We start from the raw sequence: 25,370 nt of genomic DNA, 5'->3' as shown, positions 1-25,370 counted from the left end.
TTATTCCTTTTTGTTTTCAGGATACAGTTTCCATTTAAAACATATAGGTAGCAAAAACAAACTAACAAGAATCTAGAAACCTGAACAAGTATAATGAGGTCTCGACGAAACGAATGGTGTTTATAAGAACTGACCAAAATCCCACAACTGATTGGCTGAGCACAGAGCTCAAGATCTACATAGAGCCCAGAAAGGACTGCCTTCAGGAAGTCAGGATGGCCGAGCGGTCTAAGGCGCTGCGTTCAGGTCGCAGTCTCCCCTGGAGGCGTGGGTTCGAATCCCACTTCTGACAGATTCTTATGTTTTTCTTTTTCCTTTCCCTGCAATCTTTATATAAAGAACGTGTCTCTTTATATGTGTGCAGTTACACAGCGGGTTCCTGTTACCGTTCAAAATCAAGCAAATATCTGTTCAGAAGAAAATAGCTGGTTAGAAAGAAAAAACAAAAACCGCTTGTTTAGAGATATTTCAGAATATGTGAAATCGTCAGGTCAAAGGAAATCGACTCTCACTTGTTTATGGGGAAAAGCAAAATAGATAAGCTTTGTCAGAAGTGGGATTCGAACCCACGCCTCCAGGGGAGACTGCGACCTGAACGCAGCGCCTTAGACCGCTCGGCCATCCTGACTGCTCGGGTTCTCTGCTCGCGCAAACCCCTTCGGAGACACGGGAGTGTGCGCACGCGCAGCGAGCTGCAGGCACGGGGAGGCGCTACTGGCAGAGCCACCGGGAGGGAAGGGACGGCCTGAGAGGGGCGGGGCTGGACAGTGCAGGGCGCGCCTTCGCCAGCAGAGGGCGCGCCCAGGGCGCTGTGCAATCTGAGTCTGTTTCTTTGACTATGCACGCATCCGTGCCTCAGACTTTGGCTCTTGCAGGGCTGCACGCATCCTACATACACCCCCTCGTGCGTTTCCGGCACGCCACAGGCAAGCCCGCACACCTGCATGGCTTGCGGGTCTCCGTTTGCCGGAGTCCAGACCCGGAGAAGCCTGAGTAAGGCGAGGTCTCAGGACGCGCACCGCGTTCTCGTCGAGTCTGCAGCCTTCCGTTGCTTGGCTGTCCTCCCAGGTGCTTGTGGGAACGTGGAAGAAGCCAAACCCCCCTAGGCAAGGGTAAGGATCATCATAAGGACTGGCTTCCTGGAAGAGGTGACATGTGTCAGGAGGAGAAAGTACTCATTTATTTGTTCAGCTTCTCGGCTAGACCGAGTCCTGCAGCTGCACAGCTAGATCCATGCTGTCATACTTAGTCGCGCTTCTGGTGCCCAGGCCGTGCTTGGCACACAGTAGGCGCTCAGGGAATGCCCATAGAGGCGCACTTCCTTCGCTACCCTCCCCCGCGCCATTATTCTGTCATCCGGTGACTCATCTCTCCTGGGGTGCTCCAGGGAGCCGCCCCCACCAACCTTCTTCACTTCCCTTGCGCCCCCTCTCCCCCTAAGCCTTCTACCTACTCAGACACCCACTGTCCCTGAACCGTTAAATCTCTCTCTTTCTTTTTCTCTGATTCATTTTAGTATTTAGTAATAACAAAGAGAGGCAGAGGAGAGAGAGAGAGAGAGAGAGAGAGAGAGAGAGAGAGAGAGAAAGAAACAGCACTACTCTGGCACATAAGATGCTATGGTTGAACTCGACGTCGTGCTTGAAAAACCAATACACTGTCCATAGTGTCACCACAGCCGCTAAATCCTCCCCCTCTCACATTTTTATTTATTATTTTTTGCCTCCAGGGTTATCGCCTGGGGGGGGTTGGTGTCTGCACCACGAATCCACTGCTCTTGTGGTCACTCCCCCCCCCCCTTATTTTTAGATAGGACTGAGAAATTGAGAGGAGAGGGGAAGATAGGGAAAGAGACAAGAGAGACACTTGCAGACCTGCTTCACCGCTTGTGAAGCGACCCCCCCCTGCAGGTGGGGAGCGGGGGAGGGGGAGGGTTTGAACGGGGATCCTTGCGCGGGTCTTTGGGCTTAGTACTATGTGCGCTTAACCCAGTGCGCCACTGCCCAGCTCCCATTCTATTGATTTTCTTTTTAAAAAAACGTTTAAAATTATCTTTATTTATTGGATAGAGACCGCCAGAAATCAAGAGGGAGGGGGTGATAGGGAGAGAAACAGAGAGACACCTGCAGCCCTGCTTCACCACTGCAGGTGGGGACCAGGTTCTTGAATCTGGGTCCTTCCAAATTGTAACATGTGTGCTCAACCTGGTATGTCACCACCCAGCCCCCTGTTTGTTTATTTGTTTATTTATTTACTTATTACCAGAGCAATGCCCAGCTCTGGCTTTTAGTGGTGCTGGGGGATTAAGCCAGGGACTTTGGAGCCTCAGACATGAAACTCTTTTGCATAACCATTATGCTATCTGCCCAGCCCCCTCATCCTACTCCCCCTCCCTTTTTTAAAAATTTAATCAGCAAGGTTCAGTGCTGGTTTATGGTGGTGTGAAGGACCATACGGCCTCTTAGACCTTCTACGACTCCATTACTATTGGAACTATTCAGCTCGTCAACGTATATAAGCCTCCCAGTGCCTCATGGGATAATGAGGTCCTGCCTAGCCTGAATCACCCAGCCATTTACGTTGGAGACTTTAATGGTCATCACCAAGACTGGGGATATTCCTCCACTCGTGCTGATGGCTCTATCTTAGCCAACTGGGCTTCAGCGAATGACCTCTCCCTATTACACGATCCCAAAAAGCCAGGCTCTTTTCACAGTGCTAGATGGAATAAAGACTCGTCACCCGACCTGTGCTGGATTAGCACAGTCAACGGCCAAGCCTTTCCCTCTACGAGACACGTTCTCAAGATCTTCCCGCACAGTCATCACCGCCCAGCTGTCATCCACATTGGTCTCCAGCTCCCACTGATTCTGTGCTCGGAGAAACTAAGATGGAACTTTTGGAAAGCAAACTGGCGTCTGTTCAGTGATCTTACCAACAAATCTATTCCTGCAATTCCAATTAACTCTATCCCCTCTGAAGATTCCTACAGGCGCTGCCGCCAAGCCATCTTCAAAGCAGCTTCCCAAGCCATTCCTCGTGGGAGACGTGCTAACTATATGCCTTGTCTTGATGCTGAATGCGAGCAACTACTAAAGCAGTATGATGAGTCGGGCGACCCAGATGTGGCTGACCATCTCATTGCCTCCCTGGATGCAGCACGCCAAGCCCGCTGGCAACAACTCACGGAAAGTCTGAACTTCACCCACTCAAGTAGGAAGGCCTGGAAGCTTCTTCATAGTCTGGGTGCCGGTAGCCAACCCCCTCCCGTCTCCCATCCTCCCGTATCTCCAAACTCAGTGGCCAGTCACCTAACTCAAGTTGGACGTGCTAAGATCGACCCAGTCTGGAAAAGAGAAATTTCCCATGAGTGGTCATCCCACTTCCGTTTATCTTGTCCATCTCCAAAACTCTCTCCCTTTACACTGTCTGAACTGGAAGACGCTTTGAAGAGGGTTAAACCGGGAACAGCTGCTGGATATGATAACATCACCCCAGAACTCATTCTTAACCTGGGCCCCACGGCAAAGAAGTGGCTCACTTCATTCCTGTCCCACATCTTGGAATCTGAATCTATGCCCAAAATTTGGCGTTGTGCGAAGATAAAGCAGTTTTGAAACCAAAGAAAGACCCAACACAGGCCGCCAGCTATAGACCAATTTCTCTCCTCTCCGTGTGTTACAAACTCCTTGAGAGGCTGCTTCTGTCATGTATTTCTCCTCTTACAGAGAAATTCCTATCACCCGCCCAAGCTGGTTTCCGCCCAGGAAGATCTACCTGCGAACAAGCCCTGGCCCTCTCAACTTACATTGAAAATGGATTCCAGAAGAACTTAAAGACGGGTGCTGTCTTTGTTGATCTCATAGCAGCCTATGACACGGTCTGGCACCATGGTCTCCTTCCTAGTCAAGATCTCAAGATGCCTGCCTCCATGGGTGGCCAACACTATATCGTTTCTTCTCCAAAACAGAAGATTCTGGGTGTATCTGGGTGACAAGTCTAGCAGATGGAGACTTGTCTCAAGTGGCCTCCCCCAGGGCTCTGTTCTGGCTCCTACGCTATTTAATATTTACATCAATGACCTCCCAGAAACTTCTTCAAGGAAGTTCATCTACGCCGATGACATCTGCTGTGCTACTCAGGCATCCAAGTTCGACATCCTCGAGGAAACACTCACGAAAGACATGTCTCCGATATCTGATTACTGTAAAAAATGGCGACTAACCCCTAGCACTGCAAAAATGGTATCATCTGTTTTCCATCTACACCATGCCTCGGCCTCGCGTGAGCTTAATGTGCAGCTTGCCGATACGAGAATCCGGCATGAAGCCCAGCCAGTCTATCTTGGCGATACTCTCGATCGCACTCTGTCATTTCACGAACATCTCATAAAAACTGCAGCAAAGGTGGGCGCGAGGAATAACATCATTGCAAGACTGGCCAGCTCCTCATGGGGCGCGAGCACTTCCACACTACGATCATCATCTCTGGCATTATGCTATTCCACTGCAGAATACTGTGCCCTGGTATGGTTCCGTAGCCCCCATGTCCACTTGGTCGATTCCAAATTATATTCCTCCATGAGGATAATTTCTGGAACCATCCGTTCCACCCCGGTTCCATGGCTGCCAGTTCTTAGCAACATCTTAGCGAATATCGCCCCGCCAGATATTCGTTGGGATGCGGCATCATCTAAGTTCATTTCCCACATCTACGCTCAACCGGACCTGCCAATATACGCGGATATCTTCGCCCACCCTGTCCAATGCTTGACGTCTCGTCACCCAATCTGGTCCCCTACGCCTACACTGAACTTCTCTGTTCCAGACTCTTGGAAACAGAGTTGGCAGTCAGCTGAGGTCAAGAACAAACACCTCATCACAGACCCCTGCAAGCGTCAACCCGGCTTTGACCTAGCACGTTATGATTGGGCCCTCCTCAATCGCTATCGAACAGGCCATGGCCGGTGCACTGCTATGTTCCATCGCTGGGGAGCCAGAGACGACCCGAACTGCCCCTGTGGCTCCAGACAGACTATGACCCACATAGTCAAAGACTGCCACCTCTCCAGATTCAAAGGAGGTCTCGAAACTTTACATCAGGCTCAACCTGACGCTGTTGACTGGCTACGGAAGAAGGGTAAACGCTAGAAGAAGAAGGACTGAACCTGGGACTATGGAGCCTCAGGCATGATTCTCTTTGTATAACCATTATGCTATCTACCCCCTTTCTCTTTTTTAAAGATGTGTTTATTTCATATGAGATAGAGGGAGATAGAGTTTTGCTCTCCAACAGGTTTTCGGATTGACCCAGGAGCCTCTGTGCTCTGCCAGTTAAGCCCAGTCCCCAGTCACTGACCCATTACATCTCAGTGCCATGTTCTCTGCAGCCCCTCTGGCAGGCACAAGGGAGCCCCTCCGCCTAGACCCCATACTATGAGGCTTCCCCACTGGGAGAGAGACTCTGGCTGGATTGGCTCCCTGACTTGCTGTGTTCTTGCTCAGGCATTTTTCATCTCTGAAAGAGGGGCTGAGGATGCTGCTATGGTCAGACCCTGAGGTTTAGCCTTGGCCCCAGTGCTGGTGTGAGCGGTGGAGTCAGTCACATCTCCTCGCAGCATGACTTATCTGAGTTGATGTCATCCCACCACCACTGGGTCCAGGACCCCTGAGGCCCCTCAGGACTTGGGGTACTACAGCCCCAGGGGTGGGCAGAGGTCCTCAGTATTTGAGAGGTGATGGACACTCTCCTCACCTGGTCCTTTCCCAGGGCCCTTTCCTTACTGGCTGTCAGGAGTTTTTCTTTGAGTTCAGCAACAGTCTCTTTGGTGTCTCTCCTGTAACAGAATTGCTGGATTCTGGGAAGGGCACCGACAGTTATCAGCACTTGCTGTGTGCCAGAGGCTTTAGTTGGTTTTGTGTACACAGCGGAATTTCTGCCCTCAGGGTGCATGCAGGTATGAGGGGAAGAGAGAAAAGAAGTCAGTTACTAAATAAGTTCAGGTGTGGCCAATTGCTAGAAACAGGTGGTGGCAGGAAAATTCTAAGGGACTTTGAAATAGGTTGAAGGGGAAGTCAGAAAGTTACCTGAATGGTTCTGCAAAATATTTTCATGTTTGAGATTCTGAGGTTGTTAAGTTCAATCCCCAGCACTGTCCTAAGTCAGAGTTGAGTGGCACTCTGGTTAAAATTAAAATATAGGGGGTTGGGCGGTAGCACAGTGGGTTTAAGTGCACATGGTATAAAGCGCAAGGACCGACTTAAGGATCCTGGTTCAAGCCCCGGGTTCCCCACCTGCAGGGACGTTGATTCACAAGCGGTGAAGCGGGTCTGCAGGTGTCTAACTTCCCCCTTCTCTGTCTTCCCCTCCTCTCTCGATTTCTCTCTGTCCTATCCAACAACAAACGACATCATCATCAACAACAATAACCACAACAAGGCTACAACAACAAGGGTAACAAAAGGGGAATAAAGGCCTCCAGGAATAGTGGATTCATGGTGCTGGCACTGAGCCCTAGCAATAACCCTGAAGGCAAAAAAAAAAAAAAAAAAAGAGAAAGAAAAAAAATTAAAAATAGCTAGAACTTAATTTTGTAGCCCAGTCATGTCACAGTGGGAAGGACAAAGTCACAAGGTCCAGAATTCAGTCTTTGGCATCAGTGTCGGATAAATATTCGGATTCATTTTGTTTTCTCATTCTCTCTGTGTAAATAAATAAAATCTTCTTTTAAAAAAGTGGGCCAAAAAAGGATGACAGAGGACTTGTTAGGGGTTGTATTGTTATGTGGAAAACTGAGAAATGTTATGCATGTACAAATTATTGTATTTACTGTTGAATGTAAAACACTAATCCCCCAAGAAATAAATTAAAAAAAAAAAAAAAGTAGACTAAAGGTATGGTCCAGGAGGTGGCGCAGTGGAGAAATCCCCGTCAGCACATGGACCAGAGTGTATCTGGTTCTTTCTCCCCTCCTATCTTTCCAATAAATAAATAAAATCTTTAAAAAGAAAAATGGGCAAAAATACATATAGATAGGCAGAGAGACAGTTGTAGAAATAATAGCCAACCCATATCTATGACCTTGGGAGAACCACTGCAGTTTCCAGTGGAAGGAATGGACACACAGACCTCTCGTGGTGGGAATGTTGTGCAATTGTACCCCCGTTATTTTGTAATTTTGTAAACACTAATATATATAAAAAAGTTCTTTAGCAGTGATGGGGGCGCGCCTATGGGAAACTCACCCAGTCGAGTGTGCACACCTGCCTGTGTATAATGCCATAGAATTCCATTCCAGCCCCAGGTCTTCAAGAACAAAAATGGGAAGGGACATGGCCACCACTTCTGTCTATCTACTTTCTCCTAATCATCCGCCCAGGAACCAACAATAGGTCCCAAGAGATGGGCCTTGCCCATATCCTGCTCTGGGATGCTGTCCAGCTTGGGAAAGTCCCCTGAGCTCAGCATGGAAAGTCTTGGGGCTGCTGGGGAAGTCCCACATGACTCTTTTTTGAGTTCAGTCCTAAAAGTCCAGAAGGAGCCAGATGGCTGGCTGGGAACCTGATGTTAACCTAGCAAGGAATCCGAGGGGGAATTCTGGCTCCCTTGGTACCACCACACCCTGGCTGGCATCGCTCCCCTTTTCCACCGCTGCCTGGGGTAAAGGTGACAGGAAGTTGAGTTTCAGTAGATGTTTCCTTTAGATTCACTTTTCTGCTCAATATCCCTAATGGTACAACTCAACAGCATTCTCCCACTTTATAGGTGAGGGAAGTGAAACTTAAGAGACCAAGTAACTTACCTAGAGTTGCACAGCTATAAACAGGGTCTATTTTAAAAAAATATTTTATTTATTTTATTTGTTTTAGAGTTACAGAGAGAGAGAGAGAGAGAGGTACCAGAGCACTGCTCAGCTCTGGCTTATAATGGTACAAGGGAGGAGCCGGGCGGTAGCGCTGCAGGTTAAGCGCACATGGCGCAAAGCGCAAGGACCAGCATAAGGACCCTGGTTTGAGCCCCCTGCTCCCCAGCTGCAGGGGAGTTGCTTCACAAATGGTGAAGCAGGTCTGCAGGTGTCTATCTTTCTCTCCTCCACTCTGTCTTCCCCTCCTCTCTCCATTTCTCTCTGTCCTATCCAACAACGATGACAACAACAATAATAACTACAACAATAAAACAAGGACAACAAAAGGGAATAAATAAAATAAATATAAAAAAAAAAAAGAAAGTTGGGACCTGCAAGTTGGGGCCAACGTTTGAACCTGGGTCCTTAAACATTATTAATATGTGCTCTTTACTAGGTTCACCACTTTAGGCTTTTGTTGTTGTTGTTGTTGTTGTTGTTGTCACAGTGGATTTAATCACCCTGGGCCACTGGTACTCACAGAGTCAGATAATCTGGCTTTTGTATTTGACGTTCACAATCTTATCATTTCCCCCACAGTAATATTTTGAAGGGGTCACCACTAATACAGGAGCCAGCAGACACCAGCAATGAACCCCTTTCCTGAGCCCTGGTGTGGGGCATCTCAGCCCCTAAGGGGGACTCTGAAGGAGGCATGCATGAAGCAGATGTGGGTCTCTAGTGGAATGGGGACCTCTCAGTTCCCCCTGGAGTTAGAGCCCAGGATCCCCTGACATGAGAAAGAACCCTGTGATTCAATTTCTTGATTTTGAATGAATCACTTAAACTGTGGAGACCAAAGCAGACTGTGGGTCAGGAACTCACTTCCGACTGCTCTGAGCTACCTTCTGCGCCCTTGAGTCTTTGGTCTCCACCCTGATAAGGTAGGATGTGGGGTTGGTTTTCATTTGAGGCAGCTGAATGTGTAAACAGGTGGCCTCTGTACCCATCTGAGTTCAAATCCTGCCTCTGCCCTGTGCTATCTCTGTGGCTTCAGGAGAGTCACCCAGCCTTTTTAATCGTCAGCTCCCCACCCCCAGTGTACAATAATTTGTCTCTATTTAAGTTAATTTAAAAAATCTTTAAATTTTTTTTTATTTGATAGAAACAGCCAGATATCAAGAGGGAAGGGGGAGACAGAGAAGAAGAGAGACAGAGAGACACCGGCAGATCTGCTTCACCACTTGTGAAGCTTTCCCCATGCAGGTGGAGGCTGGGGGCTTGAACTCAAGTCCTTAGGCATTGTAACATGTGCACTCAACCAGGTGAACCCAGCCCCATATATATATGTCTATGTATATGATGTACATGTATATATATATATTTACTAGATTACTGCTCAGCTCTGGCTTATGGTGGTTTGGAGGGGATGAGGGGGGTAGAACCTGAGACATTGGAGCCTCAGGCAGGAAAGTCTCTTTGCATAACCATTATGCTGTCTACCCCTGCCCATGTAAAATGAATTTAAGAACAAGAGTGACCATGGAGATTCACTAAGTGAGCACATGCTTGGTATTGAGATAGCCTGGAATGGAATAAATGTTCCTGTGTCAGCCCAGAGAAAGCACATCTTTTAAAATATGATTTATCAGAATTCTGATGTAGACAGAGAGAAACAGGGAGTGGGGAGAGAGAGGGAGAGAGAAAGAGAAACACTTGCAGCACTATTTCACTTGCAGGTTCAGATGGGGAGTTTGCACCCAGCTCCCTGCACTTGTGGTTCTACAGCCCTAAGGAAGCATTTTTACTTTTTTACAGGAAGTATTTTTTTTCTAAAGAATCCTGCACCCCGTAGGTAGGGTGGGGCGCATGCTCACCTGGCAGGTGACTGTGGAGAGGGTGTTTGAGCCCCATTCTTCTCAGCACAGTAGGTGGGGCCTGGACCCTGGGAGCCACTCACTTCTCTCTGTAGCCTCCTATCCACCACCGGCCTTGCCTCCACCTTTCTCCTCCTTTAATGCACAGAGCAGCTTCCTGGAGCCTGAGCCTTTGGTCCCCCTGTGTGGTGGAGCAGCAGTCCAGACTCCTGCAGGAATCATTTCTCTCTCTCTCTCAACTTTAAAGAATTCTTTTAGGGAGTCTTTTAGGCAGTAACGCAGTGGTTAAGTGCACGTGGTGCAAAGCGCAAGGACCGGAGTAAGGATCCCGGCTCGCGACCCCGGCTCCCGGTTCAAGACCCCGGCTCCCCACCTGCAGGGGAGTCGCTTCACAGGCAGTGAAGCAGGTTTACAGGTATCTGTCTTTCTCTCCCCCTCTCTGTCTTCCCCTCCTCTCTCCATTTCTCTCTGTCCTATCCAACAACGACATCAGCAACAAGAATAAAAAGAAAACAACAAGGGCAACAAAAGGGAAAATAAATATAATAAAAAAATTAAAATAAAAAATAAAGAATTGTTTTAAATTATCTTATTTATTTATTTATTTATAGGATAGAGACAGACAGGCAGAAATCAAGAGGGAAGGGGTGATAGAGACGGAGACAGAGAGATACTTCACCACTTGTGAAGTTTCCCTCTTATAGGTGGGGACTCAGGGCTTGAACTCAGGTCCTTGCACACTGTACCATGTGCGCTCAACCCAGCCCCTCATTCCTCTCTTGTGACCTGCCCATCTCCCATTCACTCCCTGCTTGGCCTGCCTCTTCCAGATGTGAAGCCACTGTGCTGTGCTCACCTGCCTGCTAATGGCTGATTTGTTTCTCTCCTGCAGGGCTCTGTGCTCTGGGAAGGCGGGAGCAGAGGTTCTTTTGTTGCCAGGTCTTCCCAGGAGGTAGCACAGTGCCTGTCAAACAGCCAAGGCTTATATAAAAAAACCAAACCAACAGTGGTCTGGGAGGTGGTGCAGTGGATAAAGCATTGGATTCTCAACCATGAGGTCCTGAGTTCAATCTCCAGCAGCACATGTACCAGAGTGATGTCTGGTTCTTTCTCTCCTTTCTTTCTCATGAATAAATAAATAACTTCTTTAAAACAAACAAACAAACACCACAAGCAGGGTGTGTGAGTGGTTGGTCACATGGAAAGGCAATGAATGGATGAAAGAATGTGAGTTACTTCTTGGGCTCTGCAGTTGGTGTTGTATGTACCCCAGCATACACAGTGTATGTCACTGGGGAAGCTTTTGTGTAGTGGCGTTTCTCCCTTCTCTCTGTGTGTCTCTGTCTGGCTGAAAAATTGGCCTCCAGTGATGAGATCATGCATGTGTGAGGGTCTATGCCACCAAATCATCATGGTCACCATCACCATCATCCATGAACTTCTCCAGGGGAACTGAGGATGTTCAAGAGTTAATAATACAAAGAAAGGGCCCAACCAACTCACTTTCCTTCCTTCCTTCCTTCCTTCCTTCCTTCCTTCCTTCCTTCCTTCTATTTTCACTTCATGTATTTATTTTAATGAGAGATACAAAAATACATACACAGAGAGAGAGAGACCAGAGCACTGCTCAGCTCTGGCTTATGGTATGCAGGTGATTAAACCTGGGACCTCAGATCCTCAGGCATGAAAATCTTCTGCATAACCATTATGTTGTCTCTCTGCTCAGGCTCTCTTTCTCTCTTTTTCTCCCCCATCCCTCAAACAGGGAGAGATAATAAAAGAGGGGCCAGGTGTGACACATCTGGTTGAGCTTACATGTTACAGTGCGCAAGGATTCAGGTTGAGTCCCTGGTCCCACCTGAAGGGGGAAAGCTTTGTGAGTGGTAAATCAGTGCTGCAGTGTCTCTCTGTCTCTCTTCCTCTCTATCACCTCTTTCCCTCTCAATTTCTGTCTCTATCCAAGAAATAAAGACAATTAAAAAGAATAAAAAAATATGATGAGTATTTAAAAATAAGAAGAGAGAGAGAGGAAATAAAAGAGACCAAAGCATTGAAGCTTCCTCTGTGCGATGGGGTCTGGGCTCAAATCTGGGTCATGTACATGGCAAAGCAGCGTGCTATCCAAGGAGCTATTTCACTGGCCCTAAAAGGGACAATTTTATTTCATTTTCCATGTGTCTGTTGTGGTCCAGCTTGGTACAGCCACTTCTCCAGCAGCTAAGTGGGGTCTGGCCCCCAAATGCTGGGGCCCAGCCTTGGAGATGATGATGATGATGATGATGATGATGATGTGTGTGTGTGTAGATGGGGGGGTAAAGTGGGATGGGGTGGAGACATGACCACCTCAGGGAGGCTTCTGAGGTGAGAAAGAGGCTTTGGATACTGGGGTCTCTTGCTCCTTCCCCACTGTCACAGAGCCACTCAGCACCCCAGCATTTCCTCTGGAAACCATCCCATCCTTTGCACTTTTATGTGCCCAGTGCTCTGGTTTTCACTAGGCCTGTTTCCTGCAGTTGCTTATCTTGCTGCTGGGCTCCAGACCCTGGCAGACAAGCCTTTGTCTTTGGTCCTGGGGACCTCAGCAGGGGTAGTGCACAGTGATAGACAGGGGGCCACAGCAGTGCCAGCCAGGGCACCCAGACCCCCAGCCAGAGATACCCCTGGAGAGCTGTGTTCCAACTCCAGCTGCCCCTCCCTGCTTCTGCCATACTGAAGAAAAGAAAACCAAGAACATTCCTTTGATTCCAGAAAAGAGGAAAAACTGTCACCTATGCTTCCTTTGTTCTCCAAAGGTCTCTGCTGTGACCCAAACAAGCGCTTTGGTGTGTCAAGCTCTCAGGAGCAGGGGACAGAGTCTGATGCAATGTTTTTCTAGGTCAGGCAGGTCTGGGAAAGACTGAGAATTGCTGATGGAGTTCCGAGAGTCTTTCCCTACCCTTTGGGGGCCAGAGGACACCCCCTCCCCAGAAAAGCTGACCTCTAGCCTGGATCTAGCCCCACACTCAGCTCCTCACTCCCCATTTGGACCAGAGAGCTCAGGCTGGTGTGAGGTTGCATCCATGTGTGTGCTTATTCATACATGTATGCCTATGTATGCATGCATGTTTGCATATGCATGTGTGTTCATGTTTGTCTCTGTGTGTTCCTCAGGCCCCACATGCCCTCAACACACCCCAGTCCATGTGAGCAGGGCCTGCCTGGACTCCTGACCCCCGCTAGGCCCAGCCCCTCAGGTAGCAGTCTGGCTATGGGATGCTATATTTGGTCCTGTTTTCCTTGTTGGAAGAGATGTCAGAGAAGGCTAGGCTCCCCCCTCAGTGAGCCAGTCCAGATTCTCTGGTTCTGAATCTGATTTCTTCAGAGTATCTTGTGTGCCCTTTGGAAAGAAATCCTAATTGTGGGGGCTGGGTGGTGGTGCACCCAGTTAGCACACACATTACCATGGACAAGGAGCCAGGCTCAAACCCCCAGCCCCCACCTGCAGGAGGGAAGCTTTATGAGTGGTGAAGCAATGCTACAGGTGTCTCTTTGTCTCATTCCCTCTCTCCCTTTCAATCTCCCCTTCCTTCCCAGTTTCTTTCTGATACATATATATCTCCAGGGGCAGTGGATTCATTGTGCAGGCACTATGCCCCAGTGGTAGTCCTGGTGGCAATAAAAAAAGGGGGGTGGCACAGGCAGTAGTGCAGCAGGTTAAGCATACATGGTGCGATGTGCAAGGACCGGCTCAAGGATCCCGGTTTGAGTCCTCAGCTCCCCACCTGCAGGGAGGTCGAAGGTCTACGTTTCTCTCCCCCTCTCTGTCTTCCCCTCCTCTCTCCATTTCTCTCTGTCCTATCTGACAATGATGACAACAAGAATAACTACAACAATAAAACAACAAGGGCAACAAAAGGGAATATATAAGTAAATAGATAAATTAAAAAAAAAAAAAAGAAATACTCTGTGGAACTGGGCAGCTGAGGAAGATAGAGGCCACAGGGGCCAGAGTGAGCTTTTTCCTTAAAGGTAACCATGCCCATTGGATGGAGAGCTAGCTCACTCAGCGGGGGCACATATTGCAAAGATATGTCCCCGATTAGAGCCCCAGAGACACATGGGAAACACTTGGGCACTATGTGCTCTATATGCTCTATGGCACTAGAGGCAGCTCTGGTGCTGTGGCGTCTCTCACTCTACCTTTTTTTCTCTCTGTTTTTAATTTGTGATTAATACTGGGCTACAATATTTTAAGATTGCTGTGTATAGTTCCACACCATACTTACCCCCAAAGTTCTGTGTCCCCACCCTCTCGTCTCCCAAAGATAGTCAGCATAGTTCTCACAAGTCTTAACAAACAGTTTGCTTGCTTGTGTGTGTGTGTGTGTGTGTGTGTGTGTGTGTGTGTGCGTGTGTGTGCGTGTGCGCACGCGCGCTTTGGGTTTTGTTTGTTTTTTTTTGCAAGTTCATGTGTATCAGTTCTCCAGATTCCACATAGGAGTGAAACCATCTGGTAGTTGGGTAGTTGTCTTTTCGTCTCTTTACTTAGTTCTCTAAGTATAATCATCTCCAGTTCTATCCATTTTGTCCCAAAGGACACAATATCTTCTTTTTTTGATTGCAGAGTTCACTTTGTCTGTTTGAATGAAAGTGTAGCCTGGAGTGGTAAAACCACAGATGTATGAGGCCCCAACACTGGGGTGGGGTTGGGAGGGGGGGAAGAAAACAAAAGAATAAAAGAAAAGAAAAACAATGGTCTCTATGCACAGGAACCACAGGAGGCAGGAGTGGAGTGCTAGGAGTCCTCTCCCAATACTCAGAAGGTTCTAGGACCATGGAGACAAAGGGAGGAAAGGACAGGAGTCTTAGAGTGCACTGTCCTGGATCTTCAGTTGGAAGGAAAGACCCGGAGGGAGGACTGGGAACAGTGGCAAGGGCTGGCCTGGCAGCTGGATCTCCACTGGGTGAAGAAGACACTTCTCTGCAGTGACAGCCAGGCCAAGCAGGAAGTGTGGCCCCTCTGAGGGCGGAGGCTCTGGAGGGGAGGCCACATGCTGTGTGCCTGTGTGTGTGGGGGGGGCCTGGGAATGAGAACTCCGTGTGCACACGGAAGAGTGATTTAGTCTGTGTGTGAGAGCAAGAGCGTGTGCTGGTGGAGAGATAGATGGATGACTGAGGGGGTGAGGACACCCCACTGGGTCTGCAAGTGGGCACACTGTGTTGGGGGCCATTTTTGTGTGTTGTGTGCCACTCCGTGCTTTGCAGGTGTTATTTTTCGTGTGTTTGTGGAGCAGAGGCCTCACGCATGTGCAGTTGTAACAGTCTGACTGCTTTTTCACTCAGAGAGACAGGGAGAGATACCACAGCACTGGAGCTTCTCCTGGTGCCTTATCACGTACTGTGTGTGGCACCAGGGCTTGTATCTGGGCCTTGTATATGGCAATGCAGGTACTCTGCCTGGTGAGCTATCTCTCTGGCCCCTGTGCAGGTGTTTTGTGTGTGTGATGTGGGATAAGGGGTAGGGTAGAGTAGCACTTGGGGATGTTCTTTTTAGGAAATAACTTGTATTCCTGGTAGACTCATAGAAAGCTGCAGACTTGAGGAAAGCTATGTTCAAATCCCCAGTCTGCTACTTTTCAGCTATGTGCTCCCCAGCAGTCTCTCCCTGTTGACAAGCCTAGGCTTTTCAAATTGTCTTTCTTTTTTCCTTCTCTCCTCCCTTCCAGACATTTTCTAGATTGGGTCTCATTTTTAAAAAATATTTTCTTTCTTTATCTATTGAATAGAGACAGAGAGCAATGAGAGGGGAGTGGGAGATAAAAAGAAAGACAATCACAGCACTGCTTCACCATTCAGGAAGAATCCCCACTGCAGGTGGGGACTGGGGGCCTGAACCTGGGTCTTTGTACATAGTGATGTGTACGCTCTAACAAGTGGCCCACAAGCTGGCCCACTTTTTCCTTTTTAAAATTAATTTAAAAAAATATTCATTTATTTATTTTCTTTTTTGTTACCCTTGTTTTTTTATTGTTATAGTTATTACTGTTGTTGTTATTGATGTCGTTGTTGTTAGATAGGACAATGAAAAATGGAAAGAGGAGGGGAAGACAGAGAGGAAGAGAGAAAGACAGACACCTGCAGACATGCTTCACCATCTGTGAAGCGATTCCCCTGCAGGTGGGGAGCTGGGGTCTTGAACCGGGATCCTTACACCAGTTCTTGCGCTTCGCACTGTGTGTGCTTAACCCTTGCACTACCACCCTACTCCCCTAAAATTAATTATTATTATTATTTTAAAAATTATTTTATTTTATTTTATATTTATTTATTCCCTTTTGTTGCCCTTGTTGTTTCATTGTTGTAGTTATTGATGTCGTCATTGTTGGATAGGACAGAGAGAAATGGAGACAGGAGGGGAAGACAGAGGGGGGAGAGAAAGACAGACACCTGCAGACCTGCTTCACTGCCTGTGAAGCGACTACCCTGCAGGTGGGGAGCCGGGGGCTCGAACCGGGATCCTTATGCCGGTCCTTATGCTTTGTGCCACCTGCACTTAACCCGCTGAGCTACAGCCCGACTTCCCAAAATTAATTATTTTTGCCAGAGCACTGCTCAGCTGTGGCTTATGGTGGTGTGAGGGACTGAACTTGAGGCCTTGGAGCCTGAAGCACTAGAGTCTGTTTGTATAACCATTACGCTATCTCCTCTACCAATCACTTTTCAAATTACATATTACTTTTTAAATTTTTTTAATTGGGATATTAATGTTTTACATTCAACAGTAAGTACAATAGTTTGTACATGCATAACATTCCCCAGTTTCCCACATAACAATACAACCCCCACTAGGTCTTCTGAATCCTTCTTGGACCTGTATTCTCCCCACCCACCCACCCCAGAGTCTTTTACTTTGGTGCGATTTACTTTTTTGTTGTTGTTGTCCCTGGGAATTCACGGCTCTGGGCAGGCATTTTCAGATAGATAGATAGATAGGTAGATAGGTAGATAGATAGATAGATAGATAGATACATACATACATACATACATACATACATACATACATACATACTTTGATGGATAGAGATACTATAGCATGGAATCTTCCAATGTGGCGGAGGCCAGGTTCGAACTTGGTTAGCGTGCATGGCAAAGCAGGCACAACATGCAGGTGAGCTATCCTGCCAGTCTCAGCATCTATTTTACTTTTCTCCTGAAGAAGTGGCTGGAGTAAGGCTGGAGTAAGTCTTTGGTCACATTTCTCAGACTGTCGTTGAGGGCAGATGAAGTACCCACAGCTGGGTTATGGCCATAACTACTAGGGCAGAGAGAGGCCCAGAGGCTTGAACTGACCAGGCTCAAACCCTCACAAGGATAGGCCTCTTCCGTTCCAGGAGCCTGCTGGGCATGTCCCTGCCTGACTCAGAAAACAGGAATGCTGCTTCCAGGAAGTCCCTGGCTTGCCTTCACGGCTAAGGGGAATGCAGCCCACTTTAATGCCCAACCAAACAGAACCTCATCTGCATGAACAGCACCCACCAGTTGGAAGGTTTAAATGCAATGGAAACTTGGAAAGGAAATGTGCTTTCTACAATGTTTGTTTTCTTTTCCTTTGTCTTCCATTTAATTTATTTTTTTTTGTCCTACAGTCCCCCTCCAACCCCCTAGTGAAATCACAAAGAAGTTATTATTAGGGGCTACCTCATGGATAACCTCACTTTCCTTCTGTGCCTTTCACAATAAAGTGTGGATTTTCTTTCTTTTCTTTTCTTTTTTTCTTTTTAAAAAAAATTTCTTTACTGGGGATCAGTGGTTTACAGTTGACAGTAAAATGCAATGGTTTGTACATGTGTAACATTTCTCAGTTTCCCACATAACAATTCCACTCCCAATAGGTCATCCTCTGTCATGTTCCAGGACCTGAGCCCTGTCCTGTCCCCACCCCCTGGTGTCGATTTTCTTTTTCTTTTTTCTTTTTTTGTAATTTTTATTTACTTTATTTTCTGTGTTGTTGCCCTTGTTATCTTTTTATTGTTGTTATAGTTATTATTGTTGTTATTGATGTCGTTGTTGTTAGATAGGACAGAGAGAAATGGAGAGAGGAGGGGAAGACAGAGAAGGGGAAAGAAAGATAGACACCTGCAGACCTGCTTCACCGCCTGTGAAGCAACTCCCCTGCAGGTGAGGAGCCGGGGTCTCGAACCAGGATCCTTCCGCTGGCCTGTGCCCACTGCGCTACCGCCCGGCTCCCAGCTGTGGATTTTCTAACCCTTATTCCTGCCCCCTCCTTCCCTCCCCACTGGCATCAGGAAGGCTCTGATCAGAGTTCCTGCCTGCTGAGGCTTTTACTTCTTTGAACCTCAGTGCATTAAAAGGAAGGCACAACTGCAATTCACTGTTATGTAAGTTCTCTAAATTTCAAACTGCTGCATCTTAACACTTAAAAATGTTTCCATGATATAGATGTATATATTTTTAACAGGCATCGATTTCTCATAATTTGACTTTCAAAAGGCATAAAAGGTGTTGGAGAGATAGCACAGCAGTTATTAAAAAGATTTAGGCCTAAGGTCCCAGGGTTCTGGTTCAATCCCATGCACACCCCCCAAAACCAGAAGTGAGCAGAGGTATGATCAACACACACACACACACACACACACACACACACACACACACACTAAAAATCTTCCACCTTCCTAGTCTTCCCCAGAAGCAACCCCTTTAAGTGTCTTTTTTTTTTCTTTGCCTCCAGGGTTACTGCTGGGGCTCAGTGCCTGCACCATGAATCCACTGCTCCTGGAGGCCACCTCTTCCCCCTTTTGTTGCCCTTGTTGTAGCCTTGTTGCGGTTATTATTGTTGTTGTTGATGCCGTTCGCTGTTGGATAGAAAAGAGAGAATGGAGAGAGGAGGGAAGACAGAGGGGGAGAGAAAGATAGACACCTGCAGACCTGCTTCACCGCCTGTGAAGCGACTCCTCTGCATGGGGGAGCCAGGGGCTTGAACCTGGATCCTTACACCGGCCCTTGCGCTTTGTGCCACGTCCCTTTCAGTTTCATAAGCTGCCTCCAGGAGACTGGCACATACAGCCATTTCCCCTCTTCTCCTAATGCAGGGTCTTCTGTACACCTGCTGTGTCTCCCTATCTCATTTTACAATAAGGGCTGGCAAGATAGCTCACCTGGATAGTGTGCCATTTTGTCATTTGCGAGACCTACACTTGAGATTCCATATTGGAGGAAGCTTCAGTGCTCTCATGTCTTTCCCACTCTTTTTCTCTGGCTTTCTGCCTCTCTGTCTTTCTCTATTTTACTTTACTTTATTTATTTATTTTAAAATTTTCAAAAAATTTTATTTATTTTCTGTCAGGCAGCCCCCCTGCTCCATCCTCCATTGCTGACATTATGGCCTATTTACATAATCATTGTTTTGCTTGATCTATCTTCTTTCTACCTTGAGACCCGCCCTGCCTGCAGGGTACATTAATCCTGCCAGTTAAACCCTAGCAACCGTTGCTATGGAAGTTCTCCACCCACCTTCCTAACCATTTCCTTTTCCAACTTGCCACTTCTGGTTCTAAATATATAAAAAGCGTTATCTCTGATCAATAAAGATACATTGTGTTCCCGCTCTGCCACAAGTTCCTGGTCTCTCTCCCACGTGGCTGAGTAAGCAGCAGCCCAGGTTGGCTCCAGTTGAGTTCTCTCCAACCCAGAGAGCACGTGCCCAGGAAGAAACACCCTCACGCTAGCCTGGCAATTTTTCCTTTTGTTGCCCTTGTTGTTTTTTATTGTTGTAGTTATTATTGTTGTTGCCATTGATGTCGTTGTTAGAGATAGGACAGAAATGGAGAGAGATGGGGAAGACAGAGAGGGGGAGAGAAAGATAGACACTTGCAGACCTGCTTCACCACTTGTGAAGTGACTCCTCTGCAGGTGGGAAGCGGTGGACTCGAACCGGGATCCTTTTGCAAGGACCTCACAAAGTCCCCACATAACTTCTGTGGCCCGTCCAGGCACATGTTCCTGCTATTTACTTTCTTTTCCAAATAGGATGCTAGTTACAGTCCAGGAACATACAGTGATTCAGCCTGGTGGTGGCATACCTGGTTGAGCACATGCATTGCAGTCCACAAGGATCCAGGTTCAGGTCCCTGGTTCTCATCGGCAGGGGAAAACTTGGCAAGTGAAGTAGTGTTGCAGGTGTCTCTCTACCTCTCTCCCTCTCTATCACCCCCTTCTCTCTTGATTTCTGGCTGTTTCTATCAAACAAAATAAAGATAATAAAAAAATTTAAATTAAAAAAAAGAGAGAAAGAGAAATCATCCTATGTGTTCTGCAGAGACTGGTCAAGTAACCAAACAAACATCAGGCAGATTGACAAGAGAAAAAATAAAGGGACTGGGTGGTGGTGTAATGGTTGAGAGCACATTTTACCTGGGCTGGAGCCCTGGTCCCCACTTGCAGGGGGAAAGCTTCATGAGTGGCAAAGCAGTGCGGCAAGTGTCTCTCTGTCTCTTTCTCTGTCTCCTCCTTCCTCTCAATTTCTGGCTGTCTCTATCAAATAAATAAAGATTGAGAACATTTTAAAAAATAACAAGAGAAAAAATAAAAGAGAAATTTACTAACAGCATATATGTCTGCTTGTATATATGGGAGAGACCCTGACCAACTAGATTCTATTGTTACACAGCTTATAAGCAGAGGGGCTTGGCAAGAAGAAAAGAAAGACTGGTGAGGGAGGGTCTCTGGGAGGCCTGGAGAAACAAGAGGGTACAGACTTCTGATAAGATCTTTCTGTGAGGGGACCAGGCGATAATGCACTGGGTTAAACGCACATAGTACAAAGTGCAAGGACTGGCACAAGGATCCTGGTTAGAGGCCCCAGCTCCCCATGTGCAGAGGGGTTGCCTCACAAGTGGTAAGACAGGTCTGTAGGTTTCTGCCTTTCTTTCCCCCTCTCTATCTTCCCCTCCCCTCTCAATTTCTCTCTGTCCTATCAAAAAAAAAAAAAAAAAAAAAAAAAGCCACAGGAGCAGTGGATTCATAGTGCAGGCACCAAGCCCCAGCAATAACCCTGGAGGCAAAAAAAAAAGAAAGATCTTTCTAGGGGAGACACCCTCAAGGGTGATGATCATAGATAAATAGCTCTTTCAAAGAGGACTTCCTTTTTCCTTTTAAAGTTCTTTGTCTTTATTATTGCATAGAGACAGGAAGAAATTGAGAAGGGGAGAGGGAGATAGAGAAAGAGAGAGACAGAGAGACACCTGTAGCCCTGCTTCACCACTTGTGAAGCTTTCCCCCTGCAAGTGGGGACCAGGGCCTTGAACCTGGATCCTTGCTTACTATAATGTGAGCGCTTCAAAATGACTTTCATCTTGCCTTCAAAGTCCCTCTCAAGACATTAACCTTCTTTCTACCAAAGATCCATTTTGGGGTGACAGATCTTTCCTCCTTCACAAATGGCATTCTGGCTCCATTTCCCAGAGGAGGGTACAAAAGGGTGGCAGAGCTGGGCTGCCATTCTGGTCTGACTTCAGCCCATTGTCCTGCACCGAGCAGCCCTGCCTGGCTGGCTTGGGACTGTACAGTACTGTGAGGGGTTAGGCATGACTTGATACCAAGGCTTAGTGATGGGCCTCTTTCTTTCTTTCTTTCTTTCTTTCTTTCTTTCTTTCTTTCTTTCTTTCTTTCTTTCTTTTTTTTTTTTTTCATGTAGATTTTTTTTTTTTAAATTTTTTATTTAAGAAAGGATTAGTGAACAAAAGCATAAGGTAGGAGGGGTACAACTCCACACAATTCCCAACACCCAATCCCCATAACCCACCCCCTCCCCTGATAGCTTTCCCATTCTCTATCCCTCTGGGAGCATGGACCCAGGGTCGTTGAGGGATGCAGAAGGTAGAAGGTCTGGCTTCTGTAATTGCTTCCCCACTGAACATGGGCGTTGACTGGTCGGTCCATACCCCCAGTCTGCCTCTCTCTTTCCCTAGTAGGGTGTGACTCTGGGGAAGCTGAGCTCCAGGACACATTGGTGGGGTCTTCAGTCCAGGGAAGCCTAGCCAGCATCCTGGTGGCATCTGGAACCTGGTGATTGAAAACAGAGTTAACATATGAAGCCAAACAATTTGTTGAGCAATCATGGATCCCAAGCTTGGAATAGTGGAGAGGAAGTGTTAGGGAGGTACTCACTGCAAACTCTAGTGTAGTCCTGCTTTCAGGTATATATTTTGCAGTAGTTTATGGATACGTGTGCACATAAGCTCTCTCTCACAGAAACTGGTGTATATCTAGGTTATGGGACTTTGTTAGAAAGTGAACTACCTGAGATGAAATTAGAGTGTACTATTAAAGGAAAGGTCTCACCCGAGTAATGAAGCTGAAGGGTTGTCATTCCACACGTGAAGTCTCTGGATACATTCTGAGGTGAAGCATGTTGAGGTAGCAATCGTTGCTTTGGTTAGGTTGTGATCGGCAGATGCAATGTTATTTGGTTTGGATTGGGAGATGCATACGGGAAAGTGGGCCCTATCCAAGGGTTCCAGGACTGGGGGAAGTAGGGGCTCTATAGTGAAGATGTGAGGTTCCTGCTGTCTTAGGGTTCAAAAAGACACTCAATAGTTAATATTATCATCACATTATTTGTTAATTGGGTTAACTTTGAAAAGTCCCTTTGTTATGGTTTGCTGGACAGTACCCAGTATCTTGTATATAGCTGTGCTATTGGAAGCTTCTAATCTACTTGGTCTAGGCTTTTGAGAGAGTCCGCATATCAAATACATAGCCTATATATTAAAAAGATTCAGTTTGTCTTTTGAGAAACTTTGAGACATACAATTGATTTCCCCCTCTCATATTAATTAGCTACTGATTTATATGTCTACATTTTGCTAGGAGTGTACATAAACACCATTCCCACCACCAAAGGACTGTGACCCATCCCTCCCGCCCACTCCCACCCCTCACTGGCCCAGGAAGCTACATGCCTACCCCTCACCACTGGGTTTTTACTTTGGTGCCCTACTTATCTTTCTTTCTTTCTTTTCCCTTTTGTTGCCCTTGTTTTTTTATTGTTGTTGTAGTTATTATTGTTGTTATTTATGTCATTGTTAGATAGGACAGAGAGAAATGGAGAGAGGAGGGGAAGACAAAGGGAGAGAAAAAGATAGACACCTGCAGACCTGCTTCACTGCCTGTGAAGTGATTCCCCTGTAGGTGGGGAGCCGGGGGCTTGAATTGGGATCCTTGAACCAGTCCTTGCGCTTTGTGCCACCTGCACTTAACCCACTGCACTACTGCCCAACTCCCAGATGTGTCATTTTCTAAGAATACTTCTGGACCCTGGGGAGGAAGAGCAAAGGATAGACAGAGAGGACATGGTCTTGCATCAGATTGGAGAAAATGATCAGATTCCTTCCCAAGACAGGAAGTTGACTCAGACATTCTGCCAGGACTGTCCAAATGCAGCACGAGGCACCCCCCCACACACCCCCTCCACCCACAGGCTTAGCCCAGCCAGGCAGCTCAGGGAAGAACCCTAGGTAATTTTCCCTGGCAAGGAGAGATGAGACTTTTAACTTCAGAGGAACAGTAAAACAAACAAACAAACAATTCTCTCCTGGGAACCCAGGAGATGGGGAAACTGAGGCCAGAGAAGGGCAGTGGTTTTTCAAGTCCAAGGTTGAGGTTAACACCATTTGGAACACTGAACAGCATTTGGAGCTGTTTGTTGTGTGCTTGAGAGTGGCAACACCATGGTGAACAAGGCCTAAGGCCTGCCTGTGGAAAAGATGGTACAGTGCAGGGCCGTGGCTGCCCTGGCACCTGGGGAAGAGGCCATGGATTTCTGCCTGGTGGGAAAGGAAGCATTGGAATGTGCATGGAAGGATACATTTGGCCAAGTGGAGAGAGGAGGAAGAGCATTTCAGCAGGAGGGAACAGCTCAAAGGCAGATTCCTCTCCTGGGGGACTGTGAGAGGCAGCACAGAACCTAGATTTTTGGAATCAGAGTACTTAGGTGTAAGTCCTGGCTCTATTACAGAGCAGTGCCAGACTTTGGCAAGCATACTAACTAACATTTTTGGTGCTTGTTTCCATCTGTGCAAAGAGAGAAAAAACAAAATGCCCATCTCAAAGGATATATATATATATTTACCTACAGGGTTATTGCTGGGGTTTGGTGCTGGCACTATGAAACCACTGCTTCTAGCAGCCATTTCCCTCCCCACCCCCATTTTATTGGATAAGACATAGAGAAATTGAGAGAGGAGAGGGAGATGGAGAGGGGGAGAGAAAGATAGATACGTGCAGACCTGATTCACAGCTTGTGAAGCAGATACCCGCCCCCACCTCCTGCAGGTGGGGAGCCAGAGGCTCCAACCCGTATCCTTGCTCTGGTCCTTGTGCTTAGTATTATGTGTGCTTAACTAGATGTGCCACTGCCTGGTTCCTTCAAAGGATTTTTTTTTTTTTACCAGAGCACTGCTCAGCTCTGGCTTATGGTGGTGTGGGGGATGCAGTGGGATTGAACCTGGGACTTTGGAGCCTCAGGCATCAGAGTCTCTTTGCGTAACCATTATACTATCTACCCTCCACCCTCAAAAGATTTTTTGTATATGTGAGAATTAAGTGAACCAATTTACATAAAAGTGAGCTGGGCGGGCCAGGCAGTGGTGTACCTGGTAGAGTGCACACATTATCATGCACAAGGACCCTGGTTCAAGCCCCCAGTTCCCACCTGCAAGGGGGAAGCTTCACAAGTGGTGAAGCAATGCTGCAGATCTCTCTTCCCTCTCTGTCCCCTCTCCCTCTCAATTTCTCTCTATTCTATAAAATGAAATTAAAACTTTTTATTTATTGATTTAAAAATTATTTATTCATTATTGGATAGAGAAAGAGAGAAATTGAGAAAGGAAGAGGCGATAGAGAGGGAGAGAGACAGAGAGACACCTGCCCCTCTACTTCACCACTCATGAAGCTTTCCCCCTGCAGGTGGAGACCGGGGGCTTGAACCCAGCTCCTTGCACATTGTGGTGTGTGCACTTAACCAGGTGTGCCACCTCCTGGCCCCCTATTTACTGATTTTTTTTTTTCTCCAAGATTATTGCTTGGGCTCAGTGCCTGCACTATGAATCCACTGCTCCTGGAGGCTATTTTTCCCTTTTGTTGCCCTTGTTGTTTATAGTTGTTGTAGTTATTATTATTGTTGTTGTCTTTGTTGTTGGATAGGACAGAGAGAAACCAAGAGAGGAGAGGGGGGAGGGAAAGATAGATACTTGCAGCCCTGCTTCACCACTTGTGAAGTGACCCCCTCCCTGAAGGTGAGGAGCAGGGGGCTTGAACCAGGATCCTTATTGGATCCCAATACGGCCCAGCCCCCTATTAATTAATTTTTAAGTGAGCAGGTCACAAAGCTCCTGCTGCAACAGTTAGTGTGGGAGATACTTCCAGAAAAAATTTCACTATAGTCTGGGGCTTTCTCTCTGCATGTGTCTCCACCTTAATCATATAGGGTCCAAAAGACACCCCCCCCCCAAGAATCAGCCTCAGGGGCTGGGACAGGTGAAGGTAATTGCTTTTCTAGTAGGGTGGGAGTGTAGGGAAGGAGGTCCTGGGGAGGACAGAGATACCCTCACTTCACCCCATGCTGTCACTCTTGCCTTTAGGCTCTGGGAGAC

At 47.2% G+C, this 25,370-nt stretch overlaps 2 non-coding genes across 2 annotated transcripts; one reads left to right on the top strand and one right to left on the bottom strand.

Annotated features, from left to right (window-relative positions):
• The first annotated feature begins 209 nt into the window (after nucleotides 1-209).
• TRNAL-CAG (transfer RNA leucine (anticodon CAG)) lies at nucleotides 210-292 on the top strand. The gene has a single exon. It is a non-coding gene; the product is annotated as a tRNA-Leu (tRNA).
• Nucleotides 293-545: 253 nt separating this feature from the next.
• Nucleotides 546-628, bottom strand: TRNAL-CAG (transfer RNA leucine (anticodon CAG)). The gene has a single exon. It is a non-coding gene; the product is annotated as a tRNA-Leu (tRNA).
• Nucleotides 629-25,370: the final 24,742 nt, after the last annotated feature.

The sequence above is a fragment of the Erinaceus europaeus genome, chromosome 2 (genome assembly GCF_950295315.1).
Source record: "Erinaceus europaeus chromosome 2, mEriEur2.1, whole genome shotgun sequence".
Taxonomy (NCBI): domain Eukaryota; kingdom Metazoa; phylum Chordata; class Mammalia; order Eulipotyphla; family Erinaceidae; genus Erinaceus; species Erinaceus europaeus.
Note: the sequence above shows the minus strand (reverse complement) of the source record. Positions and strands in the feature narration are given on the sequence as shown.